This window comes from Ursus arctos, chromosome X, assembly GCF_023065955.2.
Source record: "Ursus arctos isolate Adak ecotype North America chromosome X, UrsArc2.0, whole genome shotgun sequence".
NCBI classification, from domain to species: domain Eukaryota; kingdom Metazoa; phylum Chordata; class Mammalia; order Carnivora; family Ursidae; genus Ursus; species Ursus arctos.
Window position 1 is genome coordinate 38,934,034 of NC_079873.1, and position 16,688 is coordinate 38,950,721.

Below are 16,688 nucleotides of genomic sequence, written 5' to 3' on the forward strand. Positions count from 1 at the left end.
TAGTCAAGCTCGAAACCGAGAAATGTATTAGGTGTCAACAGTGAAGTGGAAATTTAAAGTGTTGGGGTGAAAAGAAACTGAAGCTTGAGGATTTACACAGAAAACAATGTTCAGGAAACTGGTATGTAATTCCCACTTACAGCTGGAATCACAAGGAGCTTCCATGTTTGTTAATGGGGAGCTAGAAAGACTCTCCACTGGTCAAGGAAACTGGAAAGAAAGATATATAAGAAAGCAAAAGCCTAATAATGTAACTCAATCTGAAATTATTATAATTTTAGTACAGAGCCCACAAGCTGAAAAATTAACATAAAAATTGGTCCTGGTATTTGTAAGTTCCTAGCAGTGGCAAACTCGAAAAGATATATTCTTATGTTTTTATAGCTTGGGACTCACAGAACTTCTATGGAAAACCAATTCTCACTGAAGAGTTCACAGTAAAGTAATTTAAACCTCACAGAGAAATGAACCATCTTGAGAGATAATCAGCAGATACATTTAAAGATACCCCATTCCTAGAACTGTAGGTAACAGAACAATCTAGACTTTAACATAAATGCATTTCAAATATTCAAAGAAACAGGGTAAGAGCTATTTTATGGGGTAAAAAAGGGGAACATTTGAAAAAAACCTATAAATAGAAAATATAGGCATTACTAAAACTCTAAATAGAGAGGTTAAACAGTAGACTAGTCACAGATAAATGACAGATTTAATGAATCAGATGACAGATTTTTAAAAGTCACCCAGAATGTAACATAAAGAGCTAACAAAAATGGAAATGTGGTAAGACAAATAGAAAAATGTAAGTTCCAACATAGGTTTAATAGAAATTCCAAATGGAAAGAAGAGAGAGAAAGGGACAGGGGCAGTATGCCAAGAAAGGATTAATAGAGCAGCCCTGAGACTGCCACACTTAGAAAGGCTAGCCTGCAAGGCTGGGCCCTGGCTGCCGTCGGAATTGGAGTTCAGGAATGTCTCCACCATTCCCTAACTGATAAGGCTGCTTGTACAAACAATGTGATTTATGCTGAACATTTCCTTTCCTTCTGTGAGTCTGGCATTTTGGTATGTGCTAGGCAGAGCAACTGAGGGTGCCGAGTTTCTAAATGGGTTTCCCTGGGCACAAATGTTGTTGCATTTTCTCTGCTGGGAGAAGTGTGCCCTGTGTGACCCTAGATGGGAGGGAGAGAGCATAAGGAGTACTGTACATGGATTCGTCCAGATTCTGCTAGTGTCTTTTCCCCTTGCGATCCAGTAGAATATCCTTACTACATTGCTGTAATAAATCATAGCTATAGATACAACTATATGTGGAGTCCCACGAGTCCTTCTCGAAAATCTCTAAATATGGTAGTGGTCTTGGGGATCCCTGAGCTAGGCAGTATTTGAAGAGCCAATGACTGCTAGTTTTCTAGATGGAAGAAAGGTACATATCCTACACCTTAATGTCCGGAGTCCTGAGTGTGGTAAATAAAAGCAAAACTGAACCTGGATACAGTTTAGTGGAACCACAAGACTTTTGAGTCAGAAAGTAAGTATGGAGAGCTACCATGGAGAAATTTTTTTAATCACCTGTAAAGAAACCATTAGATCAACATCAGACTTCATCAGCAATAAAAGACACCAACAGATTAAACAATATATTCAGAGTCCTGGGAGAAGCTTGATGTCATCTTAGAACTCTATCCCCAGATAAATTATCACAAAGAAAGATGACAAAATAAAGATGTTTTTGGACAAGAAAAGGCAGGGAATTTATCGCATACAAAGCCTGGCTAACAATAATGCTTGATACTTGAATTTTTCAGGAGGAAAATTACCAAACGGGAAAAGTGGGGGTAAAAAATGCAGTCAAGGCAGGAAAAAGGAGGTAAAGAGGGGCACCTGGGTGGCTCAGTAGGTTGGGCTTCTGACTTTTGATTTTGGCTCAGGTTATGTGGAGCCCTGCACTGGGCTCCGCACTTAGCATGGAGTCTGCTTGGGATTCTCTCCCTCTCCCTCTGCCCCCACCCCTGCTCACTCTCTCGTTCTCTCTAAAATAAAGTCTTTACAAAAAAGAGGTAAAGAAAAAGCAGGATATATAGAAAATACCAGAAAAGAAGAAATACTAACATAGTAATAGCACAATAAATATGTATTAACTCCATTAGTTAAAGGGCAACCATATTAAATTATATTTTTAAAAATCAGCTTTATGTTTTCCAAAGATGATTAGAGTAAAATGAGAGAGAAATGTTGAAAATAAAATTATGGAAAGAGATGTACCTGGTACTTAATAACCAAAACACAGGTGGTAAAACAATGTTTATGTTATATAAAACAGAGTGACCTTGACGCCAAAAGCAAATAAGGGCAGAATAGGAGACTCTTACAAAACAATTTCACTTAAATAGATGCAAAACTCTTTTTTTTTAAGACTTTATTTTTAACACAGGGCTCCAGCCTACAACCCTGAGATCAAGAGTCACACGCTCCACTGACTGAGCCAGCCAGGCGCCCCAACCAGATGCAGAACTCTTAAATATACGAGGCAAATTGATTCTACGGATGGGAGACAAAAAAGGCAAATAACATCTAGTAATGTTGAAAATGTACATACTGTACTATGTATTCCACTTGTAGTTATACCACAGAGAAAATTCTGCAAGTGTGAGCCAGGATACACGTACAAGAATGGCAACAAATATGAGAAACAATGGAATCCCCAGGAACGGAGGCATGGACTGACGGACTACAATACTCAGATGCTGGAATGCTAAACCAGAGTGAAAGTGGACGAACTAAGTCTAAGGTATCAGCACACGTAAAGCTCAAAGGGCAACACTGAATACAGAAAGAAAGTTTTAGAAAGAACGCTAGAGTTCAAGTCCACTAATCTGGTAAATTTACAAAAGGAACACTGTATGAGTAGATACAAACATATATGGACTGCAAGTATAAAAACTGGATTAGAAGGATACTCACCAAGCTCATGATACCGTTTGCCTGGGGAGTGAATGAGAGGAACAGGCCTCGGGAGAGGAAAAGAGGCCTTCGCCTTTACTTGTAAACCTCTATTTCTTTTATTAAAAAAAAAATGCCACCACCAAGTATCAAAATATTGACATTTGCTAATTCTGGGAGGTAAGTACAAGGGTGTTAGTTACAATGATGACTTTCTGTACTTTTCTGTAGTTTTAAGAGAAATGCCCTAAGGCAGGACTTCTGGAAAGGCAGTGTGAGGGTCTCAGTAAATCTCCCCCATGAAAACACTGGCAAAATTATCAATATCCATCATTTGAAGACTTTGGAAATTAACCAAAAGGCATACAGTGAATTAAGAAGTATTTATTCAAGAAGAACCAGTGAACCTCAGTGAGAACAGTCAAATCTGTGGTGTTTCACTTGGCGCTACTCACCCCTTCTCCCCGTACCCCAAACCACTGGCTCCCCAACTCTGGCCTGTAAGCAGTGAACACTGTCAGCCTCACAGCAGCCTGAGGGGCCGACCTGTTCTGGATCTCCACCAAAAGCCCCATCCTCACATTTGCTGTCACTATTAGACCTGACTTGGAGCTCAGCTCTAAGAAAGAAAGGACGCAATACGGGAACTCAGTCCACATGAAGAAATAAAGGTAGCGGGCAGGCAAGCGCTAACACAGCAAGCCTGGCTCCTGGCTGAAGTCCGGGAATTCAGCTTTCGGAATATTCCCTATATTGATAAGACTATTCTGTCTGCTTGGGGCATTGAACGCCTGTTGCTCCCCTGGGAGCCTAGATGCCTGACCATTAGAGGCTGATGATTTTCTGGCCTGAGGGGCCTATTTTTACAGAATCAACTTGGAATCTTCCACAAAGTGAAAGGGCTTTTTAAAAAACCGTGCTTGCCACTTGGACTTGAAATGTAGCCGTCTAGCTCTGCAGCATCTCGGCTCCGCATGAGAAAGGAGCAGCCGCCCCTGTGGGGACTTATCTCCTACCCCGATGCCCAGCAATACTGGTGAAAATGATCCCGTATCAGGGCACATGGAGAACTGTCAGAGAGCGTGAGATAAAGGGGGGGAGATAAGCTTACAGACAGAAAAAAAACTGATAACAGGCATCAATAATCAGAATAGATTCAGAGTTCCCAAAAGGAACATTGAAAATCAGAAGACAATGGTGCAATGCCTTCAAAAGTCTAAGGGAGGGACGCCTGGGTGGCTCAGTTGTTAAGCGTCAGGCTTCGGCTCAGGGCGTGATCCCAGGGTCCTGGGATCGAGCCCTGCATCGGGCTCCCTGTTCCACTGGGAGCCTGCTTCTTCCTCTCCCACTCCCCCTGCTTGTGTTCCCTCTCTCGCTGGCTGTCTCTCCCTCTGTCAAATAAATAAATAAAATCTTAAAAAAAAAAGTCTAAGGGAAAGACATGTCCATCCTAGAACTCTACCCCAAGCTCAACCCTCCACCTAGGACAAGGATAACAAACATGTCTAGATATTCAAAAAAATCTCAAAAAATTTACCTCCCATGGACCCACACTCCTTCTTAGGTACTGGAAGAACGTGTTCCAATGAAATGTGGAAGGTGGCAAGGCATAAAGCAAATGGGGAATCCCACAATGAAGAAAGCAGGGGGAGTCCCCAGAATCATGATGAAGGATGTGAGGATGGCAGCTGCGCCAACAGGAATGAGGGTAATCCACCCAGAAGCGAGAGGGTCAAATGGCTCCAAACTCAGGGGAATAACACGGATGGAACACCTGCTCGTTCTGGAAGCATTCTGAGTCACTCTAGACAGTGGAATATGGAGCCCTGAAGTTGAACTGGCAGTAAGTACATAGTGAAAGAAGCAAATTAAAAAAACAATTATTAACCAAAGGAAACAAAAAGTTATGCAGGCAAGCTAAAGGAATCGAAGATTACCACATGGCTCACTGTGTCCGGTGTTTACACTGTCGTAATGTCGTAAACAACAGTACAACAACACTGGGGAACCAAAATCTGTGTATGTGTGTGAGTGACAGGAGCGATGAGGTGAGCTAAATCTCAGTCTTCTGTAGTAGAAAATTCTACATAATTATTTGAAGTTACAATAAATTATAAAGAACACTGATACAAGAAAACACCTGCCTATCCACCACTCATTAAAAAACAAACTATCATGGGGGCGCCTGGCAGGCTCAGGCGGTAGAGCATGTGACTCTTGATCTCAGGGTCGTGAGTTCAAGCCCCATGTTGGGTGTGAAGACAAAAAAACCAAATTATTGTTACCTTTGAAGTTGATGCCCATTTCATTTTCTTTCTTCTCAGATAATCGCTATCCTGAATTTGATGTTTATATGCCTTTGACTTTCTTTATAGTTTTACCACACTTATTTTATTCTTTAAACCTTGGCTGTGATTTACTTTGATAAAATCAAATCTATTTTTCTTTTCATCAAGAGAATCCTGCCTTAAGTCAGTAAATGTGAAATCTCAAACAAAACATAATTGTCTAGAAAAATGACCAGAACTGACAGAAGATGTACCAAACATGAATAAATCAGTAATTATTGTAAAAATTATAAAATTCACTCTGTAATCCAAAATCTTGCCCTAAAAATGGGCATCCTATCCAGATGGTTTTGTGGGTGATTAGTATCACCACAGAAGAACAGGTCTACATTAGTCAATACAGTTTCAGAAACTAGAAAAAGAAGGGAACGTACCCAGTCTGTTTTATGCAGCCAGTATAAGCGTGTACACCAGAGCAAGAGGACAGCACAAGGAAAGGAAATCTACGCTCTTTCTCATTTCCAAACATTAATGCAAAACCCTTAAACGTGAGTAGACTGCCTTCAATGAATTAAGAAAAAATGCTTCACAACGAAGTACAGTTTAGCACAGAAATGCAAGAAGAGTTCAATATCAGAAAATCTACTAATATAACACCACATTAACAGATTAAAGGAGAAAAAATTATCCTCTCAATAGATGCAGAAAAAAGCATTTGAGAAAATATAACATCCATTCATGATTTGTTAAAGATTGTATTTATTCGGGAGAGAGCGAGCGAGCGAGCAAGCACATGAGCAGGGGAAGAGCAGAGGGAGAGAGTCAAGCAGACCGCGCTGAGCACAGAGCCCACTTTGGGGCTCGCTCCCATGACCCTGAGATCCTGACCTGAGCCGAAATCAAGAGTCGGACGCTTCACCGACTGAGCCACCCAGGCGCCCCTCATGATTTTTAAGAAAGTCTTAGCAAACCAGGAATAAAAAGAAGCTTTCGATGAAAGGGAGCTTTCAAAATACCACAGCAAATATACTTAACGGTGAGCTGGAGGAGCTCTGCCATCTCTCTGTGCCTCAGTTTTCTCATCTATAAAGTGAGGATGACAACCAGCCTACTTAATAGGGTTGTTCAGAGCATTAAGTAGGTACGAAGCATCCAGAACACAGCAAGCGCTCAGATACTGCCCATCATTATATTACTATCACTGCCCCCATTATTTTCATTACAATCAGAAACAAACAAGGAATTCAGGATCGTTGCATCTATTAAACCCTATACTACAGGCCCAGACTAATATAAGAAAAAGAAAGAAAATGTATAATTTTTTTTGAAGTTTTAATTTAAATCATAGTTAGTTAACATGTAGAGTAGTACTGGTTTCAGGAGTAGAATTTGGTGTTTCATCACTTACATGTAACACCCAGTGGTCATCCCAATAAGTGCCCTCCTTAATGCCCATCCCCCATCTAGCCCATCCCCCCACCCACCTCCCCTCCAGCAACCCCTCAGTTTGTTCTCTATAATTAAGAGTCTCTTATGGTTTGCCTTCCTCTCTTTTTTTCCCTTTCCCTATGTTCATCTGTTTTGTTTTAAGTTCCACATATGAGTGAGATCATATGGTATTTGTCTTTCTCTGACTGACTTGTTTCACTTAGCATAATACACTCTAGCTCCATCCATGTCGTTCCAAATGGCAAGCTTTCATTCTTTTTGATGGCTGAGTAATATTCCATTGTGTATATAGACCACCTCTTCTTTTTCCATTCGTCAGTCGGGAAAATGTATAATTGGAAAGGAAAAGACAAGACTGTTTTTATGAAGAGAATTGTTTACACAAAAGACACAAGAGAATCTAAAAACTATTATTATTAAGAAAAGCCTCATATGGTTTCACTCATTTATAGAACGTAAGAAATAGCAAAGGAGATTGGTAGGAGAAGGAACGGAAGAATGAAGGGGGGGTAAACAGAAGGGGGAATGAACCACGAGAGACTATGGACTCTGGGAAACAAACTGAGGGCTTCAGAGGGGAGGGGAGTGGGGGAATGGGATAGGCTGGTGATGGGTAGTAAGGAGGGCACGTATTGCATGGTGCACTGGGTGTTATACGCAAACCATGAATCATGGAACATCGCATCAAAAACTAAGGAGGTACTGTATGGTGACTAACATAACATAATAAAAAATTTAAAAAAAAAGAGAAAAGCATCTAGAAATGTTTCCGTTCACAAGCTGAATATATAAATATCACTAGCATTCTCAGGCACTAGCATTTACCAATTAGAAAATGTTACAGGAAAAAAAAAGATCCCAATCACAACTGCTGTAATAACTAAGAGATATCTAGGAATAAATCCAACAAAAGATGTGCAAGCGCTTCCTGAAGACAAATTCAAAACACTACTGAATGGCAGAAAAGAGAAGCTGAGTTGAAGAGTTCGCTGATGGGAAAATTCAACAGTGTCAAGATGCCAATTCCCAACCTACTCCCAGCTCATCTCCCAACACAGAGCAATTGCAGTAGGGATCCCAAACAGGGTTTTCCATAGAACTTGCGAAACTAATCCTAAAATTCCTATATGGACGACCAAAGAGTTAAAGGAGATAAGGGGGAATCATCCGTCCAGCTCCTACCAACGTCAGTAACAGTAACAATGGCGTAGCAGCTGACATTTATGTGGCATTCACTAGGTGTCGGGCATTTTTAAGGCTATATATTTTTTAATTCATTAGAATAATGATAGTGGCAGAGGGACAAGCAGACCAATGGAACAAGAGAGCCTGGGCACAGACCCACGGACCTGGGGAACTTGACCTCTGACTGAAGTGGCATCACATACCATCATGGAAAGAATTCCATACGTGGCATGGTACAAGTGGGTGTCCAGGTAGGGAAAAAAGGTGAACTAAAAGCTCCTTCCTCATGAGTTACATGAAAACAAATTCCAGGCAGACTGTAAGAAAGTAAAAAAGCAAAAGTTTCAAGTGTTAGGAGAATATTATGTGACAACCTCTTTATGACCTCAACCAGAAAAAAAATACTTCAATTTACACAAAAAGCACCAGTAAAGAAAAACTGATAAATCTGATTACATTACAATTAAAACTTCTACTCAAAAAACACCATCAATAACCCAAACTAAGATACTGACTACACACAAAACTGGAATCTAGAATATATAAAGCCGTTTAAATCAATGAAAAAGACAAACACCCCAACAAAAACACAAAGGATATGAACAGGCAAGCCCCAGAGGAGGAAATCCGAAGAGTCAATACCCTATGAAATGATAAATACCTTTACTAGAATGGGAAATGAAAATTACAATAAGATACCAATCCGCACTTACCAGATTACTAAAATGGACGAGTGCGCCCAAGCTACAATTTGATAGAGAGAGAGAAAACACGGCCATCAGTGCAGAAAGTTCTGCTGGGCGGCACTGGTCTAAATCACACCCTGTCTGTACTATCGGTTTGGCTGCATTTTACCATCAGTGCTTCCTGTTGCAAACCTCAAGTTGTAGACATCTCAGGAAGCTCTATCTGCCCACCCAGCTGCAACCCATCCTCTTAGGGAACCGGTTTAACGTGATATTAAAACCCATGTAAAGCATGGTGACTATAGTTAATAATACGGTATTATATGTTTGCAAGCTGCTAAGAGAGTTTATCTTAAAAGTTCCCATCACAAGAAAAAAAAAGCACACTCTTTTTGTTTCAAAGGCTGGTAATACAATCCTACCAAGTGCTTCTCCAGTCCAGAGACACTTGCAGGACTTAAAAGGAGCAGGTCAAACCACTTGTGTCCCTCATAAAACCACCATGTCCCTCAGCACTAACATACACCTTAAAAAGTCTAAGAGGTTAAAGTTGAAGAAGCTGAGGAAGAAAACTGCTTCCGGGAGAGCTGTGGGAAAGCTGTGGCATTTTTTTCTCTCCAACAACAGGGGTGGGGGAGTATGTTCATCTGACCCCTAAACTAGAAAGGATTTCAAGGAGACAACTTGCTTGATATATGTCTGCTAGAGTTTGGGGGACACAGAGGACTTGGTACCTAATTTGCACCTAGAAAAACTACAGGTGCCGGGTGGGCTGAGGCAGTCTGTCGCAGCAAAGGGTTGCACGCGGGTAAAGAGATCGAGGTGCGGACACGGATGGACAGGCACACACACACGCTTGCTCACTCTCTCTCTCCCTCTCTCTCCAAGCCAGATGTGGCCCTTCTAGATGTGAACAGGGCTGGGTTACTTTGGAAAGAGGGCTTCCTGCTAGCATCAAGGTGACCTCAGCAAAGAGAGACTGGAAGTGTGCCATGGGGCTGGAGGTTTGCTAAATGGGGAGGAGATATGCTAAATGCCTTGCTGGAGTAGAGGCACTGCCTATAAGGAGAACACTGCAGTCAGGGCCCTAGCCGAGGCAGCTCCAAGGAAACCATAAAAGTGCCAAGGGCAGGAAGAAGAATCGGTCTTTGGAATCTGCCATGTGCAGAGGGCACCAATATCAGATTACATCTTTATCAGTGAGGTCAAACTATTTTTGTCCTTTGTGTCTCCTTCCTTTCTCACTTGCTTTGGCCAGGGAGCCAGGGAGCCAGGGAGCCAGAGATGGACTACTTGTTGAGTGGGGGATGAGGAGAAGGGCGAAGAGCTAGCAGAGTAAAGAAAGAAAAAGCTGAGCATGCTTCTTTTGCCACTAACACTGCCCAGCCTGAAGCAGTGAAGCAGGCATTTGTTGGGGGAGAGATTGCGCTTTCAATGAAGTTCATAGTTTTCACTACTACCTGTGATTGGACTTTTAAAACGAGAAACGAGGCTACCATGAACCCTCGGAAATTAAAAGGATAATAGAAGAATATTATGAACACCTTTATGCCAAAAAATTTGATAACTGAGGTGAAACTGACAAACTCCTTGAAAGCCCAAATTACCAAAGCTCATTCAAGAAGAAATAATATGAATAAACCGATATCTATTAAAGAAACTGAAATTGTAGTTTAAAGCCTTTCCACAAAGAAAACTCCAGGCCCAGATGACTTCACTGGGGAATTCTATCGAACATTTAAAGAAGAAATAATACCAACTTCTATACAAATTCTTCCAAAGAACCGAAGAGGGAGGAAATCCTTCCCAGCTCATTCGATGACTTCATTATCGTGATTGTAGTGATGGATTCACGGGTGTGCATGTCAAAACTGACCAGACTGTGCACTATGAAGACATGCAATTTCTTATATGTCAATTATATAACAAATTATACAACAAAGGGGTGAAAACAGCTAAATCAGTACTCAGAGACAGTCAGTGCTTCCCCACTGCTCACATGAGAAAAGGAAGCTATCAAAGCAATGGCCTAAGCTCTACCTTATGAAACCAGGAAAGGAAAAAATTCAATTCACACTAGCAGAAGGACAGAAATAACAAGATAAAAGCAAGAATGAATAAAATCAAGGTTTCCATCACTAGCCGCAATGGAGGAGATCGACCACAGCCTCTCTCTCCTACTGATTCTTGCAACGAAAAACTCTGGACAAAATATGTAAAGCAACTACTTGAGGATTCTGAAAAATAAACAAAAGCTGGCACTCTGAGGGGGAGTCAAAAGGCAGAGAAGCAGCTCATACAGTGAGTTTCCTTTTGTCCCCCTCTCATGTTTCTGCAAGACTCTGTCCCCATGGCATATGAACCTCTACAAGTCCTGAGCCCATCCAAGGACTATGAGTGCAAAGGCAGGGAAAGTCTCACAGCAAAGCTTTAAGAACTGAACTAAACTAAGATGTAAACCACAGCTCAAGTCTGAGAGGAACACCAGAGTCACGAAAGCATGAGACAGACCCGAAGCAGGAAAGCAAAGTCTTTGATAATTGCACAAAGACTTAAATCGCCGCTCAAGTCTCAAAGTAACCCCTGAATGGTGCAAAGATCCAAAGAAGAACGGCAAAGGCTTTGAAAACTGAACTGAATGGAATTAACGCCCACAGAAGGTGAGACAAAACTGGTGGTCTGAATCTAACCAGGTGTATCACGTGATAAAGATTAAAAACAACAAAACAATCTCCATTATTTAGGATAGAATCCAAAATTTTTCACTACGACAACCAACCAGCAAAATCTGACCAATTATTAAGGGAAAAGACAATCAACTGATGCCAATTCTGAGATCACTCAGGTACTAGAATCATCAAAGACATTTAAGCAACTATTATAACTAAGCTCTACGAGATAAACTTGAAATAACTAGATAAATAGACATTCTCAAGATTATAGAAACTGTAAAAAAAGAAACTGAAATTTAGAACTAAAAAACACAATTATCTGAAATTAGAAAACCAACTCATGGGATAGACTTCATAGAGTGGCAACGGCAGAGGCGAGAGTCAATGAACTTGGAGCTAAACTGACAAAGATGATGCAACCTGCCAACCTGCAGAACAGAGAGAAACAAAGATTGGGAAAAATAAAGGGAAAAACAGTATCAGATACCTGTAGGACAATACCAAAAGGTCCAAAATTCATGTCATTAGAGTCCTCAAAGGAAAAGAACTAGGGCAGAAAAAAAAAAAAAAGATTGGAAGAAATAATGGCCAAAAAATTTCCAAATTCAGGGGCGCCTGGGTGGCTCAGTCAGTTAAGCGTCTACCTTTGGCTCAGGTCATGATCTCAGGGTCCCGGGATTGAGCCCCGTGACCGGCTCCCTGCTCAGCGGGGAGTCTGCTTCTCCTTCTTCCTCTCCCTCCTCGTGCTCTCTCTAGCTCTCTTGTTCCCTCTCAAATAAACAAAATCTTTAAAAAAATACTTTAAAAAATTAAAAAATTTTTTTTCCAAGTTTCCAAATTTGGAGAAAGACATAAATTTACAGATTCAAGAAGCTCAGCACAGGGGTCCCTGGGTGGCTCACGTGGTTGGGTGTCTGACTCTTGGTTTCAGCTCAGGTCATGATCTTGGGGTCATGGGATCCAGCTCCGTGTCGGGCTCTGCACTCACCACAGAGTTTACCTCTCCCTCTCCCTCTGCTCCTCCCCTGCTCTCTCTCTCTCAAATGAATAAATGAAATTAAAAAAAAAGTTCAGCACACCAGAAAAAATATAAATTCAAAGAAACCCCCAGAAACATTACAATAAATTGCTAGAAAGCAAAGCTGAAAAAAAAACTTTGAACAAAAGCACACTGCATATGAGGAAATAATGGTCCAAATGACTGTGAAGTTGTCATCAGAAACAATGGAGGCCAGAAGATAATGGAACATCTTTTTTTTTGTTTTCAGAATTTTTTTTAAGAGAGGGAGGGTGGGGAGGGGCAGAGGGAGAGGGAGAATCTTAAGCATGCTCCACGCCCAGCATGGAGCCCCATGCAGGGCTTGATTTCACAACCCCAAGATCATCACCTGAGCCAAAATCAAGAGTCGGACGCTTAACTGACTGAGCCACCCAGGTGCACTGATAACGGAATATCTTAAAAATAGTAAAGGTGAAGAAATGTCAACAGAATTCTGTATCCGGCAAAAATATCCTTTAAGGATGAAGATGAAATTAAATTCACACTAGGAAAGTGAAGACATAGTGTCACCAGTAGATTTATTCTAAGAGGAATGATACAAGATCTTCAGAGTGAAGGGAAATAATATCAGAGGGAAGCACAGAACTTCAGGAATAAATAAAGAGCAGCAGAAATGGTAAAATATCTGGGTAACTATAACAGATTATTTTTCTCCCTTTGAATTCTTTAAGATAATGTATGGTAGTTGAAAGTTGAAATTGCAACATTGTCTGGGGGGTTAAAATGTATATAGATATAATGCATTTGAAAACTATAACATAAAGGAGATAAGGTAAAAGGACCTATATTAGCCAGATCACTCACAGAACATTCTGACAGGGAGGAGTAGGGGACCCCTTTTTCAGCCGGTCCCCTGAGTCGAGCTGGATAGGTACCAGACCATCCTGAACAACCACGGAACCAGCCTGAGACACAGGAAGATACATCTGGATCTCTACAAATGAACATCTCCAGCGCTGAGTATTGAGGTACGAAGGGGGAGCCATGAATCCGCGCATAGATATGGGAAGATGAACGGAAGGGGGAGGGAGCCGCCGTGCTCGGGCGCCGAGAAGGGGTAGCCACCTGCACGGGGGAGTGGGTGGACTCACGGATGGGCACCCGCGAGAGAGCAGACTGAGACCGTGAGCCGGGGAACACGCCACCAGACTGAAACGGAGCTCCGGTGCGCTCACTGGAACCAGACTGAGACCAGGAGCTCGGGAGCGCACGTGCGTCCAAACTAAAAACCGCAGCTCCAGAGCACACACTCGAACTAGACTGAAACCTGGAGCTTGGGAGCGTGCGTGACCAGACTGAAAACGGGCGCTCTGGAGTGCGCGCGAGCCACACTAAAACAGGGAGCTCGGGAGCGCGCGGGAACCGGGGGCAGCTGGCAGTGTTAGAAGCACAAAGGACAGAGACATGAAGTGAGGGCTGGGATGCCAGGTGTGGGGCGCACAACCCAGGTCGCTGCAGGGTTGAGCAGCACCGACAGAAACAGAGTTAAAGTGGCCAAGAGAGCTCAGTGGAGAGCGGACTGCGATCTCTCTGTTCTGTGACAGAGGCTGAAATTCGGCCGCTGCTGCTCTGACTCTCAGAAGAGGCACAGCAAACGGCCAGGGAAAGCCACCAGAGAACAAAAGCCTGGAAATACCGGCTCACATTGTGCCCATCCCCATCCCCCCTCACAGGGGACAGGGTGACTCTACCCAAACAGGGTTGCCTGAATATCAGCGCGGCAGGCCCCTCCCCCAGAAGCCAGGCTGAAAAATCAAGAAGCCCACATCCCTAAGGTCCCTATAAAACAAGTGCACACTGCCTGTGCCCTGGTCAATAATTTGGGCTCTGGGCAACCCCGCAACCTCTCCTCATCAGAATGACGAGAAGGAGAAATACCCCCCAGCAAAGAAAAGACAATGAGTCTGTGGCCTCTGCCACAGAACTGATGGATATGGATATAACCAAATTGTCAGAAATGGAGTTCAGGGTAACAATGGTCAAGATGATGTGTAGACTTGAAAAAATATTAACGAAAACATTAACGAGAATATAGACTCTCTAAGGGCGGAAATGAGAGCGAATCTGGCAGAAATTAAAAATGCTATGAATCAAATGCAGTCAAAACTAGATGCTCTGATGGCCAGGGTGAATGAGGCAGAAGAACGAATTAGTGAACTGGAGAATGGGATGGTAGAAGAGAAGTTTAAGAACTTCCTTAAAACAGAAACTTTGCTCAAAAAAATCCAATCTCAAGAATGTAAATTATGGGAGATTACTGATTCAATGAAACGTTCCAATGTCAGAATCATCGGCATCCCCAAGGGGGTGGAGAAAGAGAGAGATCTAGAAGAGATATTTGAACAAATTGTAGCTGAGAACTTCCCTGATCTAGCAAAGGAAACAAGCATTCGTGTCCAAGAGGCAAAGAGGACCCCTCCCAAGGTCAACCATGGCAAACCTACGCCACATCATGTCATAGTGCATTTTGCAAATATTAGATCCAAAGATATAGTATTGAAAGCAGCCAGGGCGAAGAAATTTCTCATGTACAGAGGCAAAAATATCAGAATAACGTCAGACCTGTCTACACAGACCTGGAAAGAGAAGAAGGGCTGGCAGGATATTTTTAAAGCTCCATCTGAGAAAAACATGCAGCCAAGGATCCTTTATCCAGCAAGGCTGTCATTCAGAATTGATGGAGAGATAAGGATCTTCCAGGTTCGGCAGAAACTGACCAAATTCGTAACCACCAAAACAGCCCTACAGGAGATATTAAGGGGGGTTTTATAAAAGTAAAAAGGCCCCAAGAGTGATACAGAACAGAAATTTACAATCTATAGAAACAAAGACTTCACAGGAAACATGACATATCTCTCAATAATCACTCTCAATGTGAATGGCCTAAATGCTCCCATAAAACACCACAGGGTTGCAGATTGGATAAAAAGACATGACCCATCCATTTGCTGTCTACAAGAGACTCATCTTGAACCTAAAGATACATCCAGACTGAAAGTGAAGGGATGGAAAACCATTTTTCATGCCAATGGATCTCAAAAGAAAGCTGGGGTCGCAATTCTCATATCAGACAGATTAGATTTTAGGCTAAAGACAGTAGTTAGAGATACAGAAGGACACTATATTATTCTTAAAGGATGTATCCAACAAGTGGATATGACAATTATAAATATATATGCCCCCAACAGGGGAGGAGCAAGATACACAAGCCAACTCTTAACCAGAATAAAGAGACATATAGATAAAAATACGTTAATAGTAGGGGACCTCAACACTCCACTATTGGCAATAGACAGATCACCTAAGCAGAAAATCAACAAAGAAACAAGAGCTTTGAATGACATCCTGGACTAGATGGACCTCATAGATATATATAGAACACTACACCCCAGAACAACAGAATACTCATTCTTTTCGAATGCACGTGGAACTTTCTCCAGAATAGACCATATACTGGGTCACAAAACAGGTTTCAACCGATACCAAAAGACTGAGATTATTCCCTGCATATTCTCAGACCACAATGCTTTGAAATTGGAACTCAATCACAAGGAAAAATTTGGAAGAAACTCAAACACATGGAAACTAAAAACAATCCTGCTCAAGAATGATTGGGTAAACCAGGAAATTAAAAATCAATTTAAACAATTTATGGAGAACAACGAGAATGAAAACACAATGGTCCAAAACCTATAGGACACTGCAAAGGCAGTCCTAAGGGGAAAATACATAGCCATCCAAGCTTCACTCAAAAGAATAGAAAAATCTAAAATGCAGTTTTTATATTCTCACCTCAAGAAGCTGGAGCTGGAACAGAAAAACAGGCCTAACCCATGCACGAGAAAGCAGGTGATCAAGATTAGAGCAGAAATCAATGAATTAGAAACCAGGAACACAGTAGAGCAGATCAACAGAATTAGAAGCTGGTTCTTTGAAAGAATAAGTAAGATCGATAAGCCACTGGCAAGACTTATTCAAAAGAACAGAGAAAGGACCCAAATTAATAAAATTATGAATGAAAGGGGAGAGGTCACAATCAACACCAATGAAATAGGAAGGATCATTAGAAACTTTTATGAACAGCTTTATGCCAATAAATTAAACAACCTGGAAGAAATGGATGCCTTTCTGGAAACCTATAAACTACCAAGACTGAAACAGGAAGAAATTGATTTTTTAAACAGACCGATTAATTATGAAGAGATTGAAGCAGTGATTAAAAACCTCCCCCAAAACAAAAGTCCAGGGCCTGACGGATTCCCCAGGGAATTCTACCAAACATTCAAAGAAGAAATAATACCTATTCTCCTGAAGCTGTTTCAAAAAATAGAAACAGAAGGAAAACTACCAAACTCATTCTATGAGGCCAATATTACCTTGATCCCCAAACCAGGCAAAGACC

The 16,688-nt window shown here is 41.7% G+C and overlaps 2 protein-coding genes across 3 annotated transcripts in view; one reads left to right on the plus strand and one right to left on the minus strand.

Moving 5' to 3' along the window:
* The window catches only part of KRBOX4 (KRAB box domain containing 4), a 69,913-nt gene that overhangs the window by 37,770 nt on the left and 15,455 nt on the right, over positions 1-16,688 (plus strand). The window lies entirely within an intron of this gene.
* Positions 1-16,688, minus strand: part of ZNF674 (zinc finger protein 674) — a 38,946-nt gene that overhangs the window by 3,148 nt on the left and 19,110 nt on the right. The gene's annotated exons all lie outside the window — the stretch shown is intronic.